Genomic DNA, 25285 nt, shown 5'->3' with positions numbered 1-25285 from the left:
ATTAGTGATACCCTCAAGAGAAATAGGCAAGTTGGAAACAGTGATAAGTTTTTTGGGCAAAGATCATGGATTCTGTTTTGGACAGTTTGAGTTTGAGATACTTATAAGACATCCAGTCCAAAAGGCAGTTATGATGTGGAGCTCAAGAGAGACTAGGGCTGAATATATAGACCAGAGTGTTCTCCTCATAGAGATAATTGAACTTATGAGAACTGGTAAGGTCGCTAAGAAAATATGTACATATAGAGAAAAGGGCCCTGGGGTAGAGTCCAAGTTATTGATGTAGAGATCTGGGCTATAGCCTTGGCTTAGTCACTTACTATAAGGGATCTGCGGTAAGTCACTTCACTTTCTCAGCCTCAGTGGGATTTGCTTCTCTTTGTTTGCCTCTAAAGGGAAGAACCATGGGATGGAATTTGGAGAAGCAAATTTAGGCTTGATGCAAGGAATAAAGTTCTTTAATTAATTAGAGCTGGCCTTAAAGTGGAATGAGATGCTTTAGGGGATAGTGAGACCTAATGCCTGCTACCTTTTCCAGGTATGGTACTTCCCAATTTTTTAATTCCATGAGTAGATGATCCTAGCACTTGAGAGAGATTGCATGTAGATAAAATTAGAAAGACTAAGATTCAAACCCTGACACATACAGGCTTTGATAACCCTAGGTAATCTCATTGCTCAAGGCAATTCTTAAAGCTTAATTGCTCATTGGAGGGATATTTAGCTTGTGATGTGGACGGATTTTAAGAGGATCCATAAACTTGAATAGGAAAAAAAGACTTTATTTTCACTAACCTCTAACTGAAATTTAGCATTTCCTCAAATTATTTGTAAACCTTATTCTGAGAAGGGACTTCAAATATTTGATAATAGGGTTAAGAACTCCAAGTGGCAGGTGCCTAGGGAAAGATATTATTTAAACGAGGGAGTTCCCTACTCCAATCAAATTAGATTAAAAAAATCTCAATTCCTGGAATATAGTAGGCGTTTAAATGCTTGTTGATTGATTCAAAGCTTGAGGGGACCTTTATTATAAATATATAAATAAATGCTTTATCGATTGCCTCCATGCTCGGGAGGGAATGAACAGCCAAGGTATTTTCCCTAAAATATGTGCATTAAGCTGGGAGAGACCTTGACAGTGACTTAGGTCCAACCCTGTAATTTTGTAGATGAGGATAATGACGGGAGTACCGACATGCTCCAGTCACTGAACGCTCGAGTAGTGGTCCAGTCTCCGTTGCACTCCCGGAATCGTGCCGCCTCTCCCGCCCTGCTCCGGACACGCTTTCCCGGCTGGTTTAAATATATCTTTTACGTCCCAGTTCCGTCGGTTCCGCTTCTCATTTTCTCCTGATTCAGCACATCCTTCCCGTAGGCCTAAACCCGGTTCTGGGCCGGCCCGAATCCCGCTGCCTCCGACCTATTAGCCCCCAGGTTCCCTCACTGCAGTCTTGTGCCCTAGGGAGGGAAGGGGGAGGTGGGGAGGGAGACCTGGGAACACGCCCACTCTACTGGAGTCGGCTTCCCCAGAGGTCCCGCCCCTTCCTCATGCCTCCTGACGCATAGGCCCCGCCCCTTCCCCCACTCCCAATTGGCTGATAACAGAACCCGTACGGAGAGGGGTGGGGAGAGCGCGTTCTCGAGACCCGCCGGGTTGTCTCGACGACAGCGGGGGCGCGCCTCCGGGAGCGTGCCTGGGCGGCTCAATGACAATACTGAGGAGGCGGCGGAGGGTGGCCCGGCTCCCGGCGGGGGAGGAGGAAGGAGAAATTTAAAAGCGTCCGGGAGTAAGGTGGGGTGGGTCGGGGCTGGAACGAAGAAGAAGAAGAAGGAGAGGAAGAGGAGGGAAGGGAAAGACATTCTCAGATCCAGGTAACGGCCGCAGTGAGGAGCTGGCGGGGGTCGGGTGCGGGGCGGGCCTTTGGGGGGTTTCGAGATGGCCACGCCCCCTCCCTTTCTCCTCCCCTTTCTTTCCCCTCCCCCTCCCTTCTCTTTCCTTCCCCTCCCCCAACCCACTGGGTTGGGGTACCCAACCGCGTCTCCGAAGCCGGGGGCGGGGGACCGACCCGAAGTACCCGCCACAACCCCAAGCCCCTCCTCAGAGAGAAGGAGCAGTGGGGGAAGTTAAGGGGGTGTCTCTTCCTTCTTCCCCTCCCCCCATTCTGCTAGTCTCCAGTCCCTTGGAGGTTCTCTTGTGCCTCCCGGAGTGAAACTTCCAAAACAGGTTGGGATTTTTAATGGGGACCGAATCTCGTCTCCCTCTCCCCCTTCCCAGCTTTCAGGCTGGGCGTCTCCCATCCCCACCCCCACCCTATCCCCTGCCCAGCTCCTTAGTCACCTATACCTGGGGAGAGGCAGGTTGGCCCAGTCAATTGAAATGTCCAGAAGAGGTAATGTGTTGTTCAGTACATGAACACAGGCTGAAGGCCCTTGATCTCCCCCCACCCCCAACATAGAAGGCAGCTACTGTTAATGTAATATGCCTCTTTTACTGACCCTACTACCCCCTAATCATTTCCCCCCACTCTTTACACCTAATCTTCCTTCCTCTCCCCAGAAGTGCTTTGGCTTTAACTTCCTACCTCTTTTAAAGGAAGGCCTCCCTTTAGTGTGGTCCCCTTCCTCATTCCCGCAGCCAGTGTCACCACGTTCAGAGTTCATATACTTTCCGAGTTGTGTAAAGTTCTACATGTAGAGCCCTGTAAGTTCAGTACATAGTGAAGCATCTTTGGTTTGGGTGAAGGACTTGAGACAAATTACCTGCTTCTTCTCTGCCCTCTAGGTTTGGGGTCCTTGTTATCTAGATACCTACACTCTACGTGCATCATTTTGTACTTTCATTAATCACATATTACCCAGCTAGACACCAAAACAGTCTACTTTTGGAAAACTTTATTTTTTGTGTTTGTGATGCAGGCAATAGCTGTGTTATTTCCAATCTTCCAAATGTCTGATAGAATAATAAAAAGATTGGTATTGACATAACGGAGATCATGAAACTCCAGGTCAGTTGTAGTTAGTCTTTGGATAATATTGTGATTGAAATTTATTGGAAAAAGTGAAAATTAAAAAAAATTTTATCAAGAATTTTGGGGAGAGGAAGCTAGTAAGCTTGTAGGAAATTTTGGCTGCATGTGTAAGGTGTTTGATGCTACTTAATGGGCTATTTATTCATGGGCTGCTAGAATTAATATCCTTTGGTTTGATCTCTCCAGTTTTACTTAATAGAGTTTTCAGCCTAGCCTTTAACATCATTTATTTTTAGTGTAACTTATTGCCCTGACTATCTAGAGGGGTAGCATGCAGCTTTGCTATGCAAATCATTTGAGGATATCTCAGATTCTGGGACATGCTATTGAGATTTTGATGTTAAGAAACCTGGTAGAAGAAATAAAGAATGTGTTGGCAGGAAGCAAAGGTTCAAAGTGGAAAGATTGTGGATGGGAAAGTAGAGGACATTAGTGAAAAAAAAATGGATTTAGAAAAACTGAATTTGAATTCAGGTTCCATCCCTTACTGTCTAGGGACTGCATTTCTTCCATAACATGGGAGTTAGTTTGTACTTATTAATTCAAAAGTATAAGAAATTTTGTAAATTTAAAAAATGAAATATGAGTTTGAGATTTAGAATTAAATTCATTAGCATTTAAAGTCCTTTGCACACTGACTCCATCCTATCTTTCCAGCCTTATTTCACATCATTTTACATTACATTGTAGTTGGCTAATTTGGTATTCCCTCTTGTTTCAATTCCTTTGTACAGACAGTTCCTCATGCTGGGAAAGCACCCCTTCTTCTAAGGATTCTTTGACTTCTTAGTGCCCTACAAGGCTCAAATACCACCTATGAAAACCTTTTTCAAAGTTGTTATCCTTTGCTGATAGTTGTTAGAACTCCTATTTTCCTCAAGTTATCTTGTATTGAGTTCATATATCTTCACCTCCCACCCTCTATAAGCTCTTTGAATGCAAGAACTAAGTTTTGTTTGTTGCTCCTGCCTTATAACTGTAGCATTTAGTACAATTTCTTGCTTAAAGTAGAACTGAGTATCTTCTGGGAGTATTCTACTGGCTCTCTCCCTAGAATTGTGAATTTTCTTGTGACTTTAGTTCTAGGCATATTGCATAAGTGTAGAAGTGGTGAATGTTTAAGAAACTTTGTGCTGTGACTAATGGTTATAAATTTGAAATGGAAACAATCCTTTGTATTTTGTTTTAGGTGAGATAACATGTACATATATATATATATATATATATATGGAAATATATATATATATATATACACACACACACAAATATACTTCTATACATACAAAGTGGATAAAATGAAATGTTAGAGGGGAAAGCACTAGCACTAGCAGTTAGAGTGACTGGGAAAGTACTCTTGCTGAAGATGGTACTTGATCTGAGGCTTGAAGGTAGCTAAGGATTTGAGACAGGAGAAGAGTACCAAAACAAGCATTACAGGGATGGGGGCCAGCCAATGCAAAGGCTTGAAGGTGGGACATGACATGTGAGGAACAGCAAGAAGAGAGTAAAGTATAACACTAAAACAGTAGGAAAAGGCCAGTCTGTGAAAAGCTTTAAATGCTAAACAAGAGTTTATACTTGCTGGTAGAGGTAACTAGGAGCCAGTGGAGTTTATTATGTAGGGCAATGACATGCTCTCCAAAAAATGAATTTGGCAGCTGATGTGGAAGATGAATTGGCGAGGATAGAAATGAGGCAGAACAGGGAGGAGGATGATGGGCATGAACTAGAGTGATGGCTGTGTTATTGGAGAGAAGGGGGCATCGGGGATGACTTCTTTTAGACTGATTAATGTTACCTATGGTTTTTAGATTGTTTCTATATAAAATTTACGGTAAAAGGAGCGAGATAAAAGGAACTTTAGAAGTCATTTAACCTATTTCATCTTTCCTCTTAATGAAATTATAGATGGAATTGGAAAGGAGCTCATAGTTATTTAGAACAATTCCTTTATATTTTGTACATGAGCACACTGAGGCCTTAGGAGGTGGTTAGTTTCCCAAGGTCATATAGTGAGTAAGCATCATCTTTGAGGCTTTATGAATCCAGGGCCTCTGACTCACAAGCAGTGCTTTTTCCCACTTCCTATATATCTTTTCCTCTTTTGTCCACCATTTAATATATGATGAAACTGAAGCCCAGAGACAGTGACTTGCCCAAAGTTACAGACAGTAAGAAACCATGTTGAGATTCATATTGAGGTCCTGTCTCAAAATTCTGTTGTCTTTCTTCTACATGATGTTTTTGTTAAAACATTTACCTTCCTGAAGGGTGTATTTGACTGTTCTTTTCTTACATTCTCAATAGAGTCTAGTGTATGTCTAAAGAAGATACTCATAAACCAGTATTGCAGGGTAAGGAAAATTTGGTTTGGTCATTGGCATCTTGCTTAAAGTGTCTGACACATACAAGGTACTTGATAAATATCAACTGTTTATTTTTTGTTTCAGACAGATATTTTTTGTACAGCTTCTCTCATCTTTTTTTGCCCTAACCAATATATGTTTTAATTATTTGTGAGGTTATTGTAAGGAATTAAAACAGAGCTGGAGTTTTGACTTTGCTGGGGCTTTTTAATATGTTCATCTTCCAGTTTCACATTCTTTATTTATGGATTTCAGTATTAGATGATAAAAATGGTTAAGTTAAATAGCTAAATGTGCAGTAGCTTTAAAAATTAAGCTTAATTTTAATACTTATGGGATCACTAGTCTTAGATATTTAGGGTTTCTAACCCTCTAAACAAGCTGTCAAAAAGATTAATGCTATAAAAATTAAAATTAATGTTAAATAAAAATATTATATCTTAAGGGATTTATTAATGATCATTAGAAATCAATGAATAAAGAGGATACAAAATAAAGACCATGTGCCCATGGCTGATTAGCCATTTCAGAATCCCCACTCACCACCACATGCTCACCAACAGGGCCAAAAAGAGGGCAGGACCCTCCATGTCCCAGCCTAAAATCCCCTGTCTATAGGAAGTACATAACAATAGGAAGTCAGTGGGCTCCTGGAAAATGTAGTTCTTTTTTAGGGTAACAAATTTTCAATTATACAATGCCAAAAGGATTTACTTAAAGGGGTTTTAATTGACTATTAATCTTCAGTGTTATTTGAAAAGCAGTAGATTGGCAAAGTGGTAGGTTGTATTCTTGGGGAACAAAAACTTTAATTTGACCTTTTATCTTGAAGGAGTAAATTCTTACCTCACAATTTTTTCCCCCTTTTTTTCCTCATAAAAAATGTTGGAAACTACCATAATGCCTCAGTGAACAAATCCATTGGGAATGAAGATTCAACCCAGTCATAAATCATGTATGTTTGTAGCCAGGGAATGACAAGACTTCTGACCACTGCTTCTTTTCCTTCCTCTACTGTGGAAGGTAAAGCAGGCCCATTTTCAATCAAATTGGGAATGCATTAAAATTTGTTTTCTTTCCTTAGTCTCCCTTTATTGGACCTCTCCCCCCATTTGTTGTGGACTCACTCCTCATATTTCAGTAGTGTTAGGTATCCATATATTCTCTTTGTCACATTTCTTCTAAGTTAGTTGCATTCAGTTTCTAACTCTTTTACATTAAAGTGAATTTAAGTAGGTTTTATGAAAGGAGGCAATAAGATGAAAGGGATTCATTTAAAAATTTACCTTTCAGCTCTTCCATGGAGTTCTTGAACATTTATCATACATACCTCTATACTGTGCTCTTACCTAACTCTTAGGCCACAAATAAATTTATTGTTCTGGTGATAGACCCCAAAACATATTCCTAGATATTTTTATGTCATAATAAATAAACAATTCATATTTATATGTCTTCACATTTTATAAAATACTTTTATAATTATATAGGGCTAGTATGAGTATTATTATTGTTGTATAGAGCATGAAAAATTCGTATTACTGATTGATTATACTTTTAGTGGAGATGAGGGTTTTCACTGTTAACCAAACATTTGTGTTTTATATTCCTTTGTCTAATTGTGGAATGCTTTACAGAAATTCTGTGCATCATTATGCAGGTGGTAGATTTTGGGGATGGAATAAAGAGAATTATGTCTAATTTGGTCCTGAAGGTAAACTTTTCTTAGTCCTTTGAAGCTCTTCTTCCTTTTCCAACTGATCCCTATTCATGGTAGGATCTGTTGGCTGTGGGAAAAAAACCTCTGTCTATTAGGCCCTGACTTCTTTTCTTTTTTTAAATTAATTTAAAATTTTTAAATTTCCATATTATTTACTTTTGTAAGTAAATAAATCTTATAAAACCAAAACCTCAAATCATATATCCAAATCAACAAGTAATAAATCATATGTTTTCATATGCATTTATACCACCAACAATTCTTTTTCTGGAGATGGATAGCATTCTTTTTCATAAGTCCCTCAGAATTGTCCTGGATCATTGTATTACTGTTAGTAGCAAAGTTGATCACTTTTGATCATTCCACAAAATTATAGTTACTATGTATAGTGTTCTCCTGGTTCTGCTTGTTTCATTCTGCATTAGTTTACATACATCTTTCCAGTTCTTTCTGAAATCATACTGTTTATCATTCCTTACAGCACAATAGTATTCTATCACCATCATATGCCACAGTTTGTTAAGCCATTCCCTAACTGAGGGATGTCTCTTTAGTTTCTAATTCTTTGCCACCACAAAAAACAGTTATTATTTTTGTACAAATAGGTCCTTTCCCATTTTTTTAACCTCTTTAGTAGTGGTATTACTGAATTAAAAGGTATGTATTCTTTTATAGCCCTTTGGGCATAATTCCAAATTGCCCTCCCAGAATGGTTGGATCAATTCACAATTCCACCAGCAATGCATTAGTGTCTGATTTTTTTAATGTACATTTGCAGTTCTCTCTAAAGTTCATAAATCAATTTCTAAACTAACATTCTTCCCACATGTACAAAACCTTTCATATTCCATGGAAGAAATAACATTTCTTTCCAAAATCATTTTAAGTATGAAGGTACAAGCAAAACTATCTGATCCTGAAAATATAGAAACAACTTATTTTTTGCAAAGAAGCAAACTGTAGGGGGACATTGATAGTGATTTCCTGAATTGAAGAACATCTAGGCAGTTGATTGGCTCAGTGAATTCATCTTTCTCCTTGGAGTCAAGAATACCTGATTTCAAATGTGGCCTGAAATACTTTTTAGCTGGGTGACCCAGGGCAAGTCACTTAGTCTGTTTGCTTCATTTTCCTCAACTATAAAATAAGGGTGATAATAATGATGCTGATCTCCCAGGGTTGTTGCGATGATCAAATGAGATATTTGTAAAGCATTTAGCACAGTGCCAGGAACATAGTAGGTGCCACATGAGTGCTTATTTCATTCTCCTTCACTTCTCTAAATTAAGTTGTATTTGACTAAGGCAATTTATCTCAGACATATTCACATGAGAAGCTCAGAATAATCCTACTTGTTTTTCTGTTGTTTTAGTCATGTCTGAGGCTTTGTGAGCCCATTTGGGATTTTCTTGACAAAGATAGTGGAGTGGTTTACCATTTCCTCTCCAGCTCATTTTATACATTAGGAAACTAAGGAAAATAGAATTAAGTGCCTTGCTGAGGTTCATGCAGTTAATAAGTGTCTGAAATGAAATTTGATGTTATTATAATAGTTTTTCTGATTACAGGCCCAATATTTTACCCACTGTACCCACTTGGCTGCCAGTTATTTCTTTTTCTAAAAATAAAAATTTTATGAATGTATTTTGTTTCTTTTTCCTTACCCCTCCCAGATGAACATCTCATAGTAGGGAGAATTTTATTTTAGGTGGAAAAAAGTCAGCCCAACTGATCAATATATAAGAAAAAGTTTGAAGACAGTTCTTTGTGTATCACCTGTGGACCTCTGTTCTCCACAAAGCCATGGGTTGGAAATTTTCTCTTTTATCTCTTCAGTGAAGTTATGCTTGATTTTTCTATTTTGGTTACATTCATTTAAAACTTTTTGATGTGTGGTTCTTTCAATTTACCCTGTTTTAGTGGTTGTGTATATTGGTTTTTTATCTCTACTTGCTTCACTTTGCATCTGTTCATATAGATCTTTCCATGCTTCCCTATATCCCATTGCACATCATTTCATATAAAACAGTAAGTTTGTTACATTCATACACCACAATTTGTTTCTGTCCTTGAATGCACATCTACTTTGTTTCCAATTCGTTGCTATCATGAAAAGTGCTGCTATAAATATTTTGATGTTATGTGGGGACTTTCCTAATTATCAGTTTCCTTGGAGTGTATGCACAATAATAATCTTATTTCTCCAGGAAATAGAAAAACTATTATTTTTAGGCATTTTTTTGAGCAAAAAGGAATGGTAAAGCAGGATGCTTTGCAAGTGTAATTTCAGGAAAACAGGAATTTCAGACTCATAAAGGGTCTATAAAGTATTGATAATAGGCTTGACTTTAATTGATGGCAACATTTTTAAACAACTAATTAAAGGGATGGTTAGTGAGTATCTCTGAAAGAGAACAGTGAGTTAAGTGACTTGCCAAAGATTAAACAATAAGAAAGTAACAGAATCAGAATTGGAAACCTATTGATTCACTTCAGTACTTCTTTCAATTGCTATCAGAATAACCTTATTTACTCTTTTAACAATTACTACACCAATAGATCAGGGGAATTCTATAAATAGCAGTTAGATGGCACAGTGGATAGAATGCTGGACCTAGAGTGGGGAAGACACTATTTGTATGACCCTGGGCAAGTCACTTAGCCTTTCTCAGCCTTAGTTTCCTCACATGTAACATGGGGTTAATAATAGCACCTACCAGGGGCAGTTAGGTAGTACTGTAGATAGAGTGTTACTCCTGGAGTTAGGAAGACCTAGCCTCAAATTTGACCTCAGGTACTTCCTACCTGTGTCCCTGGGCAAGTCACTTAACCTCAATTGCCTAGCTCTTGCCACTCTTGTGTCTTTTAATCTGCACTTAGACTCCAGCAGTTTATTCTTTGAATGTGGATAGCATTTTCATTTTCATCATGAATTTGCTGGCAGTGGTTTAGTCTTTTACAGGTAATCATCATATATTATTTCTGTTACTGTATACATTGTTCTTCTGGTTCTGCTCACTTCAATTTGCATCATTTCATAGAAGCCTTTCCAGGTTTTTCTGAATTCTTTTTGTTCATCGTTCCTTATGGCACAATAATATTCCATTATCACAGATGCCACATATACCATGACTTGTTCATCCATTCTTCAAGTGATAGACAACTTCTCATTTTCTAATTCTTTGCCACTACAAAAAGAACTGCTGAAAATATTTTGGTACAGGGAAGTCCTTTCCCCTTAACTCTAATCTCTTTGGGATATAGACTTAGTAGTGGTTTTGCTGGGTCAAAGAGTATACATAGTTTTGTAGCCTTTCAAGCTAGTTTCCATATTGCTCTCCAGAATGGCTATCAGTTCACAGCTCCATGTGTAAGGATTAAAATTATGGTTGAGACTGAATTTAATAATTATATTTGGTCGCCAAGGATTTTATTTATAAAATCCTAATGAAACACCCAAACTCAGCTAGAAATCTTATAGTGATTTAATTGATATAGTGGAGGAGATTTAAGAAGAAGGAGGAAGGAAGGAAGGGGCTAGTACCAGGCAGGAAGATTAGGAGATCTAGAAAGTAAGGTTTTGAGTGTGAAGGAGGAAAGAATCAGCCTGACCTCCAAAGAGGCTTAGCTAAGATATCTGAACATGAATCAGCTCAAGGGTAAAACTCACCACCCAACACTCCAAGATGTCGAAATGCCTAGCACACTCTCAGCCAGAGTCGCCTCTCCAGGGAAAGAGGAGGAGAGAGGAAGTGACGTGCCTTATATAGACAGTTTTACATCATTTTCCTGCATCTCATCTGTACCAATGATGGCTTAACTTGACTTAGGACAGCCCAGGTGTCTGTCCTTTTTTCTGCACATATCTGTTGAAGGCCATCTCCTCAGATAATTAAATCTTGAGTTTGATGCAGACCTTCCAAATCTTCTTAAACTAAGAAGGGAGGAAAAATGTAGAATTTCCAAGACCTGATTCTATTATTCCAAGCATCTCAATTGTTACTGATCAGGAAATAGCTAAATCAGATCTTCTAAACAATGGTCTGATTAGGGTGGAATAGTTTTAAAATTCACACATGGTAGGCATTTTCTAGAGATTTATAAGACTATATTGTGGAGAAAGGATTGGTTTTATTCTGCTTGATGTTAGAGGACAGACCAATAAGCATTGTGTGGATGAAGTAGTGGAAGCAATTGCTTCAAGAAGTAATTGACCGACCTCACTAGAGGTTTCCAAGTAAATGCCAAACGGTCATTTGTTGGTTTCTTAGAAACCCTCTGACAGCATAGCCTTCCTGACTTTTTTATTTTTTATTTTTTTTAATTTGAAAATTTTATTTCATTAATTTAGAATATTTGCCTTCCTGACTTTTAAAGATTCTGTGATTATAAAGAATTGGAAGGGCCTTATTGATCATCTGGAATTATAAGAACTAGAGAGTATCCTTTTTAACTTTCATTTTACAGGTGAAAAAAAAAACTGATGAATACATAAGTAAATTATAGGTTCTAAGTAATTCACTCAATATTTTAATGAAGGTCACTGGGGAAATACTGGAGAGTTAATTCAAATTTTCTGTTTGTTAAACAGTGGTAGCTTACTTGAAAGAGACACAGAGAAGAGACTTAAATTTTTTTTTCTTAACTAGAATTTTGGGGATAGGTTGAATTTTAAGTTGGGGGAGGGAAATACTTGAAAAGACTGTAAAATGACTGGTTTTACATAGCTCTCATTGTGAAAACCATTGCAGGCATGCTGTGCTTTAATGAAATCTGATTAAGAAGATGCTTTTCAAATAATTAGATTATGAAGTCATTATTTTAATTTGGAAAAGCAACATAAAATTCAAGTGTTGTTTGATTCCTAACATAATATATCCCAGTACAATATATGTATATGTACAATTTAAATGTAATTATTGTACTTGTAAAGTTTCTTTGTCTTATGTGCCATTTTAGGCAAATCCTAGTAATAGAATTTATTTTGCTCTATTAAAAAGGCCCCCAAGCCTTTAAAAGTATTCATGCCCTTTGATCCAGCAATACCACTATTAGGGTTGTGTGCCAAAGAGAGAAAAAAATGGGAAAGGATCTGTTTGTACAAAAATATTTATAGCTGTTCTTTTTGTGGTGGCAAAAAATTGGAAAATGAGGGTATGTACCTTGATTGGGGAATGGATGAACAAATTGTTGTATATGATGGTGATGGAACAGTATTGTACTATAAGGAATGATAAATTGATTGATTTCCATAAGAACTGGAAAGACCTCCATGAACTGATGCAGAGTGCAAGGAGCAGAACCAGGAGAACATTGTATACAGAAAATGAAACATTGTGGGATGATCAAATGTAATTAACTCTGCTGCTAAAAGCAGTGCAGTGATCCAGGACAATTCAGAGGGACTTATGAGAAAGAATGCTATCCATATCTAGAGAAAGAATTGTGGGAATATAAATCCAGAAGAAAACATATGGTTTATCTCGTTTGAATGGATATATGATTTGGGGTTTTGGTTTTAAAAGATTATTCTATTACAAAAAAGAATAATATAGAAATAGGTTTTGAGTGATAACATATTTGTAACCCAGTGGAATTGCTTGTCAACTTCAGGAGGGGGGAGGGAAGAGGGGAAAGAGACAATATGAATCATGTAATCATGGAAAATTTTAAAATAAAATAAAATAAAAAGGCCTTTAGAACCTCTGCAAACTCATAGGCTGATGAAGCATTGACTATAGAACAGATTTTATTTAACCTGATTAAAAAAAAAAAACCCTCCAAATGCAGAGTGGTTTATGCCCAAGTCTTTAGAAGAAAAAACTCCTTCCTTTTTCCAGAGGCACTGGTACAGTCCTCTGTGGCTCAGGGGTACCAGAAGAGCCCACTTTCTCCTTTCTCTTTCCCCCCTACCTTGACCTAGATAGCCCAGATATCTCTGAATACCAGCAGTGGGTATAGATTTGAGATGTTCCTCAGTCAATATGGTTCTTGCAATGATCTTTTGAGTACTACTAAGAACAAAGTCCTGTCTCACTATTCGGTCTGGCACTGACTTCTTAGTCAGAGCATGTAGAGACCATGTGAAATTGCCAACCTATTTCTAGTTTTCCCATGCAAGCATAACTGTATAAAGAATTCTGAATTTGGAGTCAGAGAATCTCAATTTCAATCCAGGCTGTTCTGACTGTGTGAGCTTGGGACAATTCACTTATCCTTTATGGGTCACAGTTTCCTTTAATGTGAAATTGAGAGAGTTGGAATACATAACTCTTAAGTTACCTTTCATCTCTAAATCTTACAATCTTATAATTTATTAGCTTTATGATCATAGCTGTCACTTAACTTTTCTGAGACCCAAAATTCTCTTCTATAAAATGGGAATAATACTTCCTTCCCTTCCTCCCTCCCTCTGTCCCTTCCTTTTTCTGTCCCTTCCTTCCTCCCTCCCTCCCTTCTTTCCTTTTCCCCACCCTCTCTCCCTCCCTCCCTCCCTCTTTCTCTCCCTCCCTTACCTTCTATTTTTTTAAAAACACTTACCTTCCATCTAACCATCAATACCACCCAACTGGGTATTGGTTCTAAGGCAGAAGAGTGGTAAGGGCTAGGCAATGGGGGTCAGGTGACTTGCCCAGGGTCACACAGCAAGGAAGTAACTGAGATCAGATTTGAACCCATGACCTTCTTCATAGCCCAGTTTTAGTCCCAGTTCCTATTAGAAACTCATTCTGGTTTGCTTCCTTCCTTTGCCCTTTTCTTTGAAGTTATTTTATTATATTTGTTTAGTATACATTTTTTATTTACTTATTTTTTACACATGAATTATGTGTGCCTCTTCTCCCTTATCCCTGCTCAATAGTTTGTAAATTACTTTAGGGCAGAATCTTTTAGTTTTCTTTTTGTTTCTCCTTGGCCCAATACATTACTTGGCACATAATGGATACTTTATAAATGCTTGTTGAATGCAATGAATAAAGGTGGCATTTTCTCTACCAAATTAAATCTTTTACTCTAATTAGGAAACAAAGAATGGGGTCTTATGCTTTCTCTGTCTTTCAGTCAGTTGTGGTAAAAGATATAGTTTGCTATATCATTGTAAAAACCTATGTGTTCCCTTTTCAAAACCATATAAAGGACTTCCAAGGGTGGAGCCAACATGACAGAGTAATCCTTAGCAACTCTGTGCCACCATGAAAATCCTCTCCAACTAATGATTAAAATATTGCCATAAAACGGATATAGAAGTGAAAGAACCAACAAGGCGACAGTGAAACAACTTTCAAAAAAAGGAAAACCCATAAGGTAGGCAATGAACATCTGGGGCACTGGGATGAAAGGAGAACAGACCTAGCAAGAAGCTGTAGCAAGAAGGGAAGAGCAAGCCAAGAGGGAACCACCCCCATCCCTACCCACCAACCCCCCATCTGTTGTCTGAGGTTTGGGAATCTATGACCAAGCCAACATCTAGATTCTGAAACCCTGCCTGAGCAAATAGAGGTACAAGCCAACCCATATCCCTTAAAATTTCAAACCTATGGAGAAGTCTGGAGCCCCAGCCCAGGGAATTCTTGTCTGGGCTTGGGACAAGGACTTAATTCACACTATGGGATGACTGATAGTACTAAGTACTGATCTTTTTGCCTAAAGCTCAGGGTGGAGCTCCAAGACAGGTCAATCAAGGGTGTGCCTGATTGAATGAAGTACACAGTAAGACCAAAAACTTGAGACTGAAGCCTGAAGTTAGAATTTGATCAGTCCTTGACATGATCAAGATCAGTGTGAGACCAAAAGCTTACACTTAAGCTGGAGGCAAGTCTTCACTCTACCAGCACCACAAGGGTCAATTGAATCAGCAGGGGGAGCTCTCAGCCCTCAGACCATCAAAGTACAGACAGAAGGGAACAGTGAAAGCAAAGGAAACACACCCAAAGTACAAAAGAACAATATGAATTGGACACAGATTCTGGAAGAACTCAAAAAGGACTTCAAAACCAGTTAAGAGAGGCAGAGGAAAAGTAGGAAAGAGAAATGAAAGTGATGCAAGGAGAAATGGGCCAATTGAAAAAGGAGAATCAAAAAGTGATAGAGGAAAATCAGATTTTGAAAATCAGAATTGACCATCTAGAAACTAATAATTTCATGACAAATCAAGAAACAATAAAGCAGAGTCAAAGGAGTGAAAAAATAGAGGAAAAAATGAAATATCTCATTGAAAAAATAACTGACCTAGAAAACAGATCTAGGAGAGATGGTTTGAGAATTATTGGACTACCTGAAAGCCATGATCAAGAAAACCATATCAAGGATGAATGTATATATATTCTTGAAGGTTTTGTGTAAGTAGGCATTGTAATATAAGATAACCAAATGCATTCTCCAAATGCATTCTCTCTTATTTTTTAAATATAAGGAATATTTTTATTCAACTACTTGTTAAAGACCCTTTCATAGTTCACTAATTCTGAGGCTCTATGAGGGGTCTCATTTATTTATTTCTTTCCCCCCATTTTAGTTTTTCTTTTTTTTTTTTAAGAAAAATTTATTTAATTAATTAATTTTGAATATTTTTCCATGATTACAAGATTCTTCTTTCCCTCCTCTCCTCCTCCCTTCCTTCCATAGCCAATGCACAATTGCACTGTGAAAGGCTTTTTCTGCATCTATTGAGATAATCACATGATTTTTGTTGATTTGCTTGTTGATATGGTCAATTATGTGGATGGTTTTTGTAATATTGAACCATCCTTACATTCCTGGTATTAATCCCCCCTGATCATAATGCATAACCCTCATGATCATTTGCTAGAGTCTCTGTGCTAGTATTCTATTTACGATTTTTACACCTATGTTCATTAGGGAGATTGGTCTATAGTTTTCTTTCTCTGTTTTTGACCTGCCTGGTTTTGGAATCAGTATCATATTTGTGTCATAAAAAGAATTTGGTAGAACTTCTTTGCTTATTCTGTCAAATAGTTTGTATAGTATTGGGATTTGAATGTTTGATATGATTGAATGAAAGTTCTTTGAAAGTTTGATAAAATTAATTTGTGAATCCATCTGGACCTGGGGATTTTTTCTTAGGGAGTTCTTTGATGGCTTGTTCAATTTCTTTTTCTGATATGGGATTATTTAAGTATTCTATTTCTTCTGTTAATCTAGGCAATTTATATTTTTGTAAATATTCATCTATATCACCTAGATTAGCATATTTATTGCCTATAATTGGGCATAATTGTTTTTAATGATTCCCTTAATTTCTTCCTCATTAGAGGTGAGGTCTCCCTTTTCATCTTGGATACTGTTAATTTTGTTTTCTTCTTTCCTTTTTTAAATTAGATTGACCAGTACTTTGTCTATTTTATTTGTTTTTTTCTTCAAAGTACCAGCTTCAAGCCATTTATTTTTATTTATTTATTTATATTTATATTTATTTATTTTTATTTATTTATATTTATTAATTCAATAGTTCTTTGATTTTCAATTTTATTAAATTCTTCTTTAGTTTTTAGGATCTCTAATTTAGTTTTCATCTGGGCATTTTAAATTTGTTCACTTTCTAGTTTTTAAATTTGTATGCCCAATTCATTGACCTCTGCCCTCCCTAATTTGTTAATATATGAACTCAAGGATTTGAGTTCTGCTTTGGCTGTATACCATAGATTTTTAAAGGGTTCATCATTGTCATTTTCTTCAATGAAATTATTGTTTCTATGATTTATTCTTTAACCAATTTTGGAGGATCATATTTTTAAATTTCTAATTAATTTTTAATTTGTTTCTCCATGTACCCTTACTGATTATTTTTATTGCATTATGATCTGAAAAGGTTGCATTTATTATTTCTGCTCTTTTGCACTTGTTTGCAATGTTTTTATGACCTAGTACATGATCAGTCTTTGTGACCGTACCATGTGCTGATGAAAAGGTATATTCTTTTTTGTCCCTATTTATTTTTCTCCACATATCTACTAATTCTAATTTTTCTAAAATTTCATTCACATCTCTTACCTCTTTCTTAACTATTTTTTGGTTTGATTTATCTAGATCTGTTAGAGGAAGGTTCAGGTCTCCCACTAGTATAGTTTTACTATCTTTTTCATCCTTGAGCTCCACTAGTTTCTTCTTTCGAAATTTGAATGCTATGCCATTTGGTGCATACATGTTGAGTACTGATATTTCCTCATTGTCTATACTGCCTTTTATCAGGATGTAATTACCTTCCCTATCTCTTTTGACTAGATCTGTTTTAATTTGGCTTCGTCAGATATCATGATTGTGACTCCTGTCTTCTTTTTCTGTTGATGCCCAATAGATTTTTCCCCATCCACTTACCTTTACCCTTTGTATCTACCTTCCTCAATTGTGTTTCTTGTAGACAACATATGGTAGGATTTTGATTTCTAATCCACTCTGGTATTTGCTTGCTTTCACAAAGGAGTTCATTCCTTTCACATTCAGATTTATGATTACCAGCTGTGTATTTCCCAACATTTTGATTTCCACTCTGTGTCCAGCCCTTTCTTCTTTCACTATTTCCTTCTACACCAGTGTTTTGTTTTTAATCAGTCCCCCTATTTCCCACCCTTATTTTGCTCCCCCCTTTCTTATTTCCCTCTTATTTTTCTTTAGGGTCTTTTTACTCTACCCCCACAGTCTCCCTCCCTTGTATTACTTCCCTCCCCACCAGTCCTTTTGTTACCCTTCTACTTCTCTATAGGGCTTGAATTGATTCTCTGTCCCAATGGATCTGATTGTTCTTCCCTCTTTGAGTCAATTCCAATGCACATAAGAATTAAGTATTTCCTGTCCCCAACCTCTTTACCCTTTCAGTATATTGGTGTTCTACCACTCTCCTGCCATGTGCTTCTTTATGACATATAAATTTACCCCATTTTATCTCTTTTCTCATTTCTCTTAGTATTAAACTTTTTTTTTACCTATAGTTATATCTTGGCATTTCATCCTATACTGTTTGTCACTGTTCTCTCTACGTATAATTCTTCTAGCTACCTAGGTGATAATAACAATTCTTAAGAGTTACCGATATCCTCTTTTCTTATAGGGATACAAATCATTTCAACTTATTGGGTCCCTTGAAAAAAGTTTTTTTGTTTTGTTTTGTCCCCCCCCCTTTCTTAATTACCTTTTGGTGATTCTCTTTTCTGTGTTTGGGTATTGAATTTTCTGTTCAAATCCCGTCTTTTCTTTATGAATGCTTGGAAGTCTTCTATTTTATTAAAATGACCATACTTTCCCCTGCAAGAATTTAGCCAGTTTGCTGGGTATTTGATTCTTGGTTGTAGCCCTAGTTCCCTTGCTTTCCAGAATATCATATTCCATGCGTTCTGGTTCTTCAGTGTAGATGCAGCTAGATCCTGTGTTATCCTAACTATTATTCCATGGTATCAGAATGACTTCTCAGCAGCTTGTAGTATTTTTTCCTTGGTCTGGTGATCTGTGGATTCTTTCAATCTTCACTTTTCCCTCTTGTTCTAGAAGGTCGGGGCAGTTTTCTTGGATAATTTCCTGTAGAATAATATCCAGGCTTTTTCTTTGTCATGATCTTATAGTAATCCAGTGATTCTTAAGTTGTCTCTCTGGGACCTGTTTTCTACATTTTCTGTTTTGTTGATGAGGTGTTTCATATTTTCCTCAATTTTTTCATTCTTTTGATTTTGTTTTATAGCTTCCTGTTGCCTTGTGAAGTAATTTGCTTCTAGTTGTTGAATTCTAGCTTTTAAGGACTGAATTTAATCCCTGGTTTTTTGGTCATCCTTTTCCTTCTGATCTGATTTTCTTCATAGGTTATCTTTCATCTTCTTTGCTTCATCTTTAATCTCCTTTGCCTCATTTTCAAGATGTTTAATTTTGGCTTTCAAGATACTATTTTCTGTTTCCAGATGACTTATTTTGCTTTTTAAGTTCTTTTCCCAGTTGTCTTCAGCCTCTCTTAATTGTTTTTTTGAATTATATTTTGAGTTCTTCCAAAGCCCGTGTCCAATTCATTGGAGTTCCTCTGTTTTTGCTTGGTGTTCTTTGGTCCTCCTCTGTTTCATTTACTCTTTGTTCATTGCCTGGATATAAGCTGTCCATTGTAATTTCTTTTTTTCTTTTTCTGTTGTTTACTTATATATTCCCCCCTTCTTTCCCCCTGTAATTGTCTGTTGTCTTGCTTCTTTGATTATGTGCTGGATCTGTGGATTTGGGCTGTTCTGTACTGAAGGGGCTTCTTTGCTCTGCTGATTGATCACTTTAGGCTGATGGTATTAATGAGCCCTGAGGTCAGATCTTCCCCAGGTGGCAGTAGCAGCTGAAAAAGAACTGGGCTTCCCACCCTGTTATCAAGGTTGTAGCCTGTAGTGATTGCAGCCTTTGCCCTTGGAGCTTAGTCAGCTGATCAGTCTATGGGAGAAGGGTAGCAGGGCTTGAGTTTCCCTGACCTCTGAAGGCTTCTTACCTGCCCCATTGATAAGATTAAGCCAGGGTGGAGTTGATCTGCAGGGTTGGATTTGCCCTGAGGCCCAAACCTCAAGAAGTGTGTGTGTGGGTCAAGATTGAGTATCTTGATTGCAACTAGGCTGCCTTCTCTGAGCTTCTCGTCCAGGTGCCCCCCTGCCGCCTGTGTTCAATGCCCTGATCCTGGCACAGCTGTGCCAGCAAGATACTCCCTCCAGACTAGTGCTCTTGCCCACCCAGATATTCTAGCCACCACTGGAGTATCAACATTGTAGGTGGGGGAGGGATCCTGGGATTTTCCTTCTTCCTTCCCCTTAAACCCGAGTGTTCAGTAATTCAGGCTTTGGGGGAAGGGGGAAATACCTTTTAAGTTGAGTCCATCAGAAGGGTTCCCTAGCTCTGTCCTGTTGTTAGATTTGGTTTTCAGTCCCCTTGAAGCTTTGTATCTGATGGGTATGGAAGGGTTTTGCAGAGGTCTGGACTTTTGCTGCCTCTAAGCCAGCATCTTGACTCCACCCCAACCAAGTGAATTCTTTTGAAATTAGGTGGCTGAGGTCAGCACAGACCTATGAACCATTTTGCTTTTGTGTTTTATGGGTTGCTATGGCCACCAAGTAGCTAACCTCTTGAGAATGATCTTTCCCATTCTTAGTTGTTTGAAGTCTTAGACTGCCATGTTCTTGTATTCTGTTCACATGTCATAGTGAAGGGGTAGAGTAAATCTTTGTATAAATTACTTTTCAAATTGAGTTGAGTGTGTAAACCATTTTAAGAAGTCATATATAAAAATAAAATATTGAATGGGTCCCCAGTTGATGAATATTTTGGACATAGCAACTCACAAAACATCAATTTTGGAAACATTTTTATATTTCTAGTTATCTAGCTATCCTTTAAGGTCCCTTGAAGCTCTAAAATTTTGGTCCTATCAAGTATGTCTGATAGTTTAAGTAGCAGAATAACTGCCTTTCTTTATTGGTAGAGGGAATTCTCTTACTGGTTTCTGAAAACATTGGCCCAGAGCAAACATCCCTCCTTACCCCTCATCAAAATAGCTATCTAAGGTACCTTCGAATTTCAACTGTTAGCTCCCTTACTTAGACTGATGTTGTTAAAACCAGGATACATATATATTATAAACAGTGACTAAATAATGTCTTTTATTTTACAAAAAAACTAGATTAGAGGAGGGAGGGAATAAGCATTTATTAAGTGTCTATTATGTAGTAGGCACCGTGCAAATTTATAAATTTTATCTCCTTTGATCCTCACAACAAAACTGGGAAGTAGGTGTTCTCATCTTCATATTGCATTTGAGGAAACTGAGGCAAACAGAGGTTTAAATAATTTGCCCAAAGTTATACAGCCAATAAGTATCTGAAACCAAATGTGAACTAAGATCTTCCTGACTCTAAAGATCACAGCTACTAGCAAGCAAACAAGTTTACTTTCTAGAAGATGCAAACTTCAAAATTGGACCCACTTATAATTTGTCATGAAAGCAGAGGGGAAGCATTGGATGATCTTTATTTTTATCCTTTAAAAAATAGTTTAAGCCTGATCTTTGCATCTTTTTTTCCCTAGATCTCTTCTTTTAATCTTAATCTTAGCTTTCTTTTGATTTCATATTAGTATGCCTATCCCTTGCTCTTTTCCTTCACAATTCCTTTTTTCTTCATGCTCTTTAGAATTCTTTCTTAATCAAAAAGCTGCCCCATTTATCTTTTGGGATTACAGTAAGGTAGGGCTTCTTAAGTTTTTCTGTGCCTTCTGTCCCTTCCCTTTGGTAGTCTATCAGAGGTCTCTTCTCAGAATAATGTTTTTAAGTGCTTAAAGGAAAAACTCAAAGTATTACAATGGAAAGCAAGTATATTGTCACTATTATAAAATAAGCAAACAAATAAAAACAAAATAAAAAACCTTTTAAGATGAGGATCCCTGCTTAAGAGCAACTGCAAAAAGTATCAGAAATCCTGAAACTTATTTAACTTATTTAATTTAACTTAGCAGTCACTGCATTTGTTTTAATGTTAGAATGTAGAATTTATATACTTAGATCTTTCCCCCTCCTTTTACCCAGAATTAAGTTGTTTTAGACTTGAAATGAAAAAAAAATTAAATTGTAGAACATTAAATAAAACATGTTGGAGATGAAAACCATGATGAATTTTTGCATAATGAATAATACATTTTTCATAGATTAATTTAAACAATAAAAATCTACCTTTCCCAGATAAAACCATGCACAAAGCTTCAAATCTTTCTAACCTATTTTGCTCACTATACAATTAAAAATCTTATATTTAGAAAAGATTGTATGATAAGGTTTGAATAAAGAAAATTACACTTTTGTGTTTAGCTTGTTCTGATCTCTTGAGTTCAGATAGTATATCATATATATTTCTATGTGTCAGAGCAAAAAAGAAAAAACCCTTTTGTTAATATGTTTGATAATTGGGATAACTGCTGACAATTTCCTACTAGAAAGCAATTATACTTTAGTCTTACTTCAGCCTTCACTATTTTCTCCCCATTTGGTCTGGAGGAAATCTTAATGTGAGAAGCACCCCACAGTTTCTTAACTAGTGAAAAAATTTGTCAAGGTTAATGATTAAAATTACAATTTCTAAGGTTTAAAACAAAATGAGTAAGTTAACAGAAACTTTTTAGTGGAAACTTTAAAATCAATTAAAACTCAGAGAAAGACAAAGAAAGGTACTAGGAACAATACCTTAAAAATATAGAGGGATTTATTTAGTTTTCTATAGGATGATATGTAAAATTCAAAAGCCTTCATCTAATAAGTCACTGAAAATGGGGAGCTTTTTATACTTTTTTAGCTGATGGGAGGTAGGTGGGAGAGGGGAACTTGGTAGAATTCTTTACAGTAGGTGGAAGAAGGGATATAAACTTTTCTGTAATACAATAATAATTGAATTGTTTAGTTTGAGGATATTGATGTTTTTGAGTCAAGAACTAAAGAAATAACCTCCAAATAGTATATTAAAACTTTCCCTTAATTGAATTTCCAGGTCTCATTGAGAGAAGAAAGTGCAATTTGTGCTATTTTCTCAAGGTAAAGAATGAAGACTAATCTATCCTGAAGAAACTGAAGTAACGTTTCAGCTATTGTAAGTGTATAAGTCAGTTTTTCTTGGCAGCAAGAACTTAATATATTATTTATTTTAGCTTTTTTTCCTTGCCTTTGTGGGACAAATTAATCCAGATTTAATGAAATTATAGCAAATATGTCAGGAAAAAATAAAAACAACTCCCCAACGATAGCATAAACACATTTAGGTAAAATTAATATAAAACTATTGACAAACCTTCTGACTAAAATATAAACAATCAAATTTCCTTTTATTTTCCCACTGCCTTTGGTATGAGTTTTAACTATGTTTTGTATATAAAATGGAAATAACTGGCCCTTCAGCCCTCTTGCAGTATTGGAAATTTTAAGTTAATTTTACAGTCTTTTAATTATAAAAATAAAATTTGATTTAAAAATTAAATGAAATTACTTTTATGTACATTTATTTTCTGAACTGTAGCTTTAACATTTATTTTCATTTAGAAAATGATTGACTAAAGAAATAAGGTCTTTGTTTCAGGCTTAATTGCTTAGTTTGTGTTTCAGGATAAATTCAGGAGGAATTAACTGATTTCAATCAAATTTGGTGTATAGTACTAAAGGATGTTGATATATCTCTGGTTTGATAGGTTTCCCTCTATCCTCTTGTAAGAAAAGTGTAAAGTTTTTTTTTTTTCAAATAATTTTAATGGATTTAGTATGTGACTAGAAGATAAGGAGAGTTTATTGTATTGAGTAGAGTTTCCATTTTATAAAAACACAAACTGTATACAGCTTCTTTTCCTCCTCTGATTCCACCCCCCCCCCCACTTTATATAACAAGGAATAAAAAATACTAACTAGTATTTAGTGAGAAGAATACAGAATCTTTTGACATTTAGCAGTTCCCAAAACTCCCAGAGTTGTGATATGTTCTTCAAAATTTCAATACTCTAGTCTTTTATTTAAAGATGACTTTTCACCCACTTCCTTTATCCCTAGAAAAAAGAAAAGAGAAATACAATGTTAGATATAAAACAGCTTATTTGATATGACAGGAAGCAAAAGAATCTTGAAATGCAATTTCTATATAGTGTATACATTTTCTCCAAACTATCATAAAGATGCTAGACTGAGTCCTCAATTAATTGGTTATTTTCATCAGCTTTGGTGGGAGAAAGCATATTCTTCAAATTTGATTATTTTAAGGACTTAATACATACTAAGAATATAGCAAATTCTGGACTATGTAGCAGGCTTCTTCCTACTCTCCCCACCCCTCTTTTTTTTTTTTTGGCTTTTCAGGTTTAAGGGAAAACAAGGGAAATAATGAAGCGTTGCAATTTAAGTTAGTCATATTTCATTATTTCCCTTGTTAAAAGATGAAATTCATGACACAGATACACAAATAAGCATAGAGAAAGAAGGTAAATCTACTAAGACTGCTACTTGCATTACTCTGAGAAGGAGTATTATCTCTCTCTCACACTCACATATATCTTTCTTCATTTGATTAAGAAGGGAAATTCTCCAATTATGGTGAAAAACAGTTATTTATAAAACACTTATTAGCACCATGCTAAGAGCTGAGGATACAAAGAAAAGCAAAAACGGTGTATGTTATCAGAGTATATTGTCATTTTAAAAATTATATTTTATTTGTTTTAGTCAGGCAAAATCCACCTTCTAATAACTCTTCCACTTTGACTCCTTATCCCAAACAACAAATAAAGGGTAAACAAAACTCATTACAAATATGTATAATCAGTTTTTTTTTAATGCCCTCATTGATATGTCCAGAAAATCTTTCTTTCATTTTGCATTCTAAGTCTATATTATCAATAGTCCTTTGGAGTCACGGTTGGTTGCTGTGTTGATAAGAGTTGCTAATTCTTTCAAAGTTGTTTGCCTTAACCATATTATTGTCACTATATAAATTGTTCATCTAGCTCTGTTCACTTTGCTTGGTATCATCAGTTCATACCAGTTCATACAAGTCTTTCCAAGTTTCTTTGAAATCCTCTCCTTCATAATTTTTCAGAGTGCAATAATATTCTATTGCTTTTATATACAATAACTTGCTCAGTCATTCTGAATTTGATAGAAGTCTCTTCCGATTCATATTATTTGCCTCCTCAAAAAGTGCTATTTCTATTTTTATACAGCCTTAGAGTGTGTTTTGCTTAGGACTAATCCCTTCCTTAATCTATACTCTGAATTCTTTCCTTTCTTTCCCACCTATTTCCCTGTTAAAGAAAATGTTATTTCTGTACCCAGCTATGTGTATTGTATGCATTCTTCCTTCTTTTGATCTGTTCACATATAAGTAAGGTTAAAGTGTTTTCTGTTCCCCCTCCTTGTTCATATAGATGTCTGCTTTTGAACTCTGATTATGTGAGATAATTTTTTCATATCTTCCCCTTCTTTTTCCCCCTCCTACCCATCCCATCCCACCACCTCAATCTTTTCTCTCAGAATTATCAAGACTTAAGAGACCCACTCTCAGACCATGTCTAATTAGACTCTTTATGACCCCTGATCATGATAGGATTCAGTGTAGACATATGTATTATCTCCCCATATTAGAATGGAATAAGGCTATCCTTATTTAGTAAATTATCATTGTTCATTTTTGTTT

The 25285-nt window shown here is 36.3% G+C and overlaps 1 protein-coding gene across 10 annotated transcripts in view; it reads left to right on the top strand.

Annotated features, from left to right (window-relative positions):
• Nucleotides 1-25285, top strand: part of RALB (RAS like proto-oncogene B) — a 95057-nt gene that overhangs the window by 50548 nt on the left and 19224 nt on the right. For 4 of the 10 annotated variants that reach the window (XM_007494046.3, XM_007494047.3, XM_056793748.1 and 1 more), the window contains one exon: nucleotides 22607-22705. The exons of 2 other annotated variants lie outside the window; for them this stretch is intronic. The gene's annotated coding sequence lies outside the window, so the exon portion shown is untranslated. Of the gene's footprint in view, nucleotides 1-1612; nucleotides 1876-22606; nucleotides 22706-25285 lie in introns of those variants that run through there. 4 more of the 10 variants (XM_001362760.5, XM_056793747.1, XM_007494051.3 and 1 more) reach the window with 4 other exon arrangements.

Source organism: Monodelphis domestica, chromosome 4 (genome assembly GCF_027887165.1).
Source record: "Monodelphis domestica isolate mMonDom1 chromosome 4, mMonDom1.pri, whole genome shotgun sequence".
Lineage (NCBI taxonomy): Eukaryota > Metazoa > Chordata > Mammalia > Didelphimorphia > Didelphidae > Monodelphis > Monodelphis domestica.
This window is presented reverse-complemented; position numbering and strand designations above follow the sequence as displayed.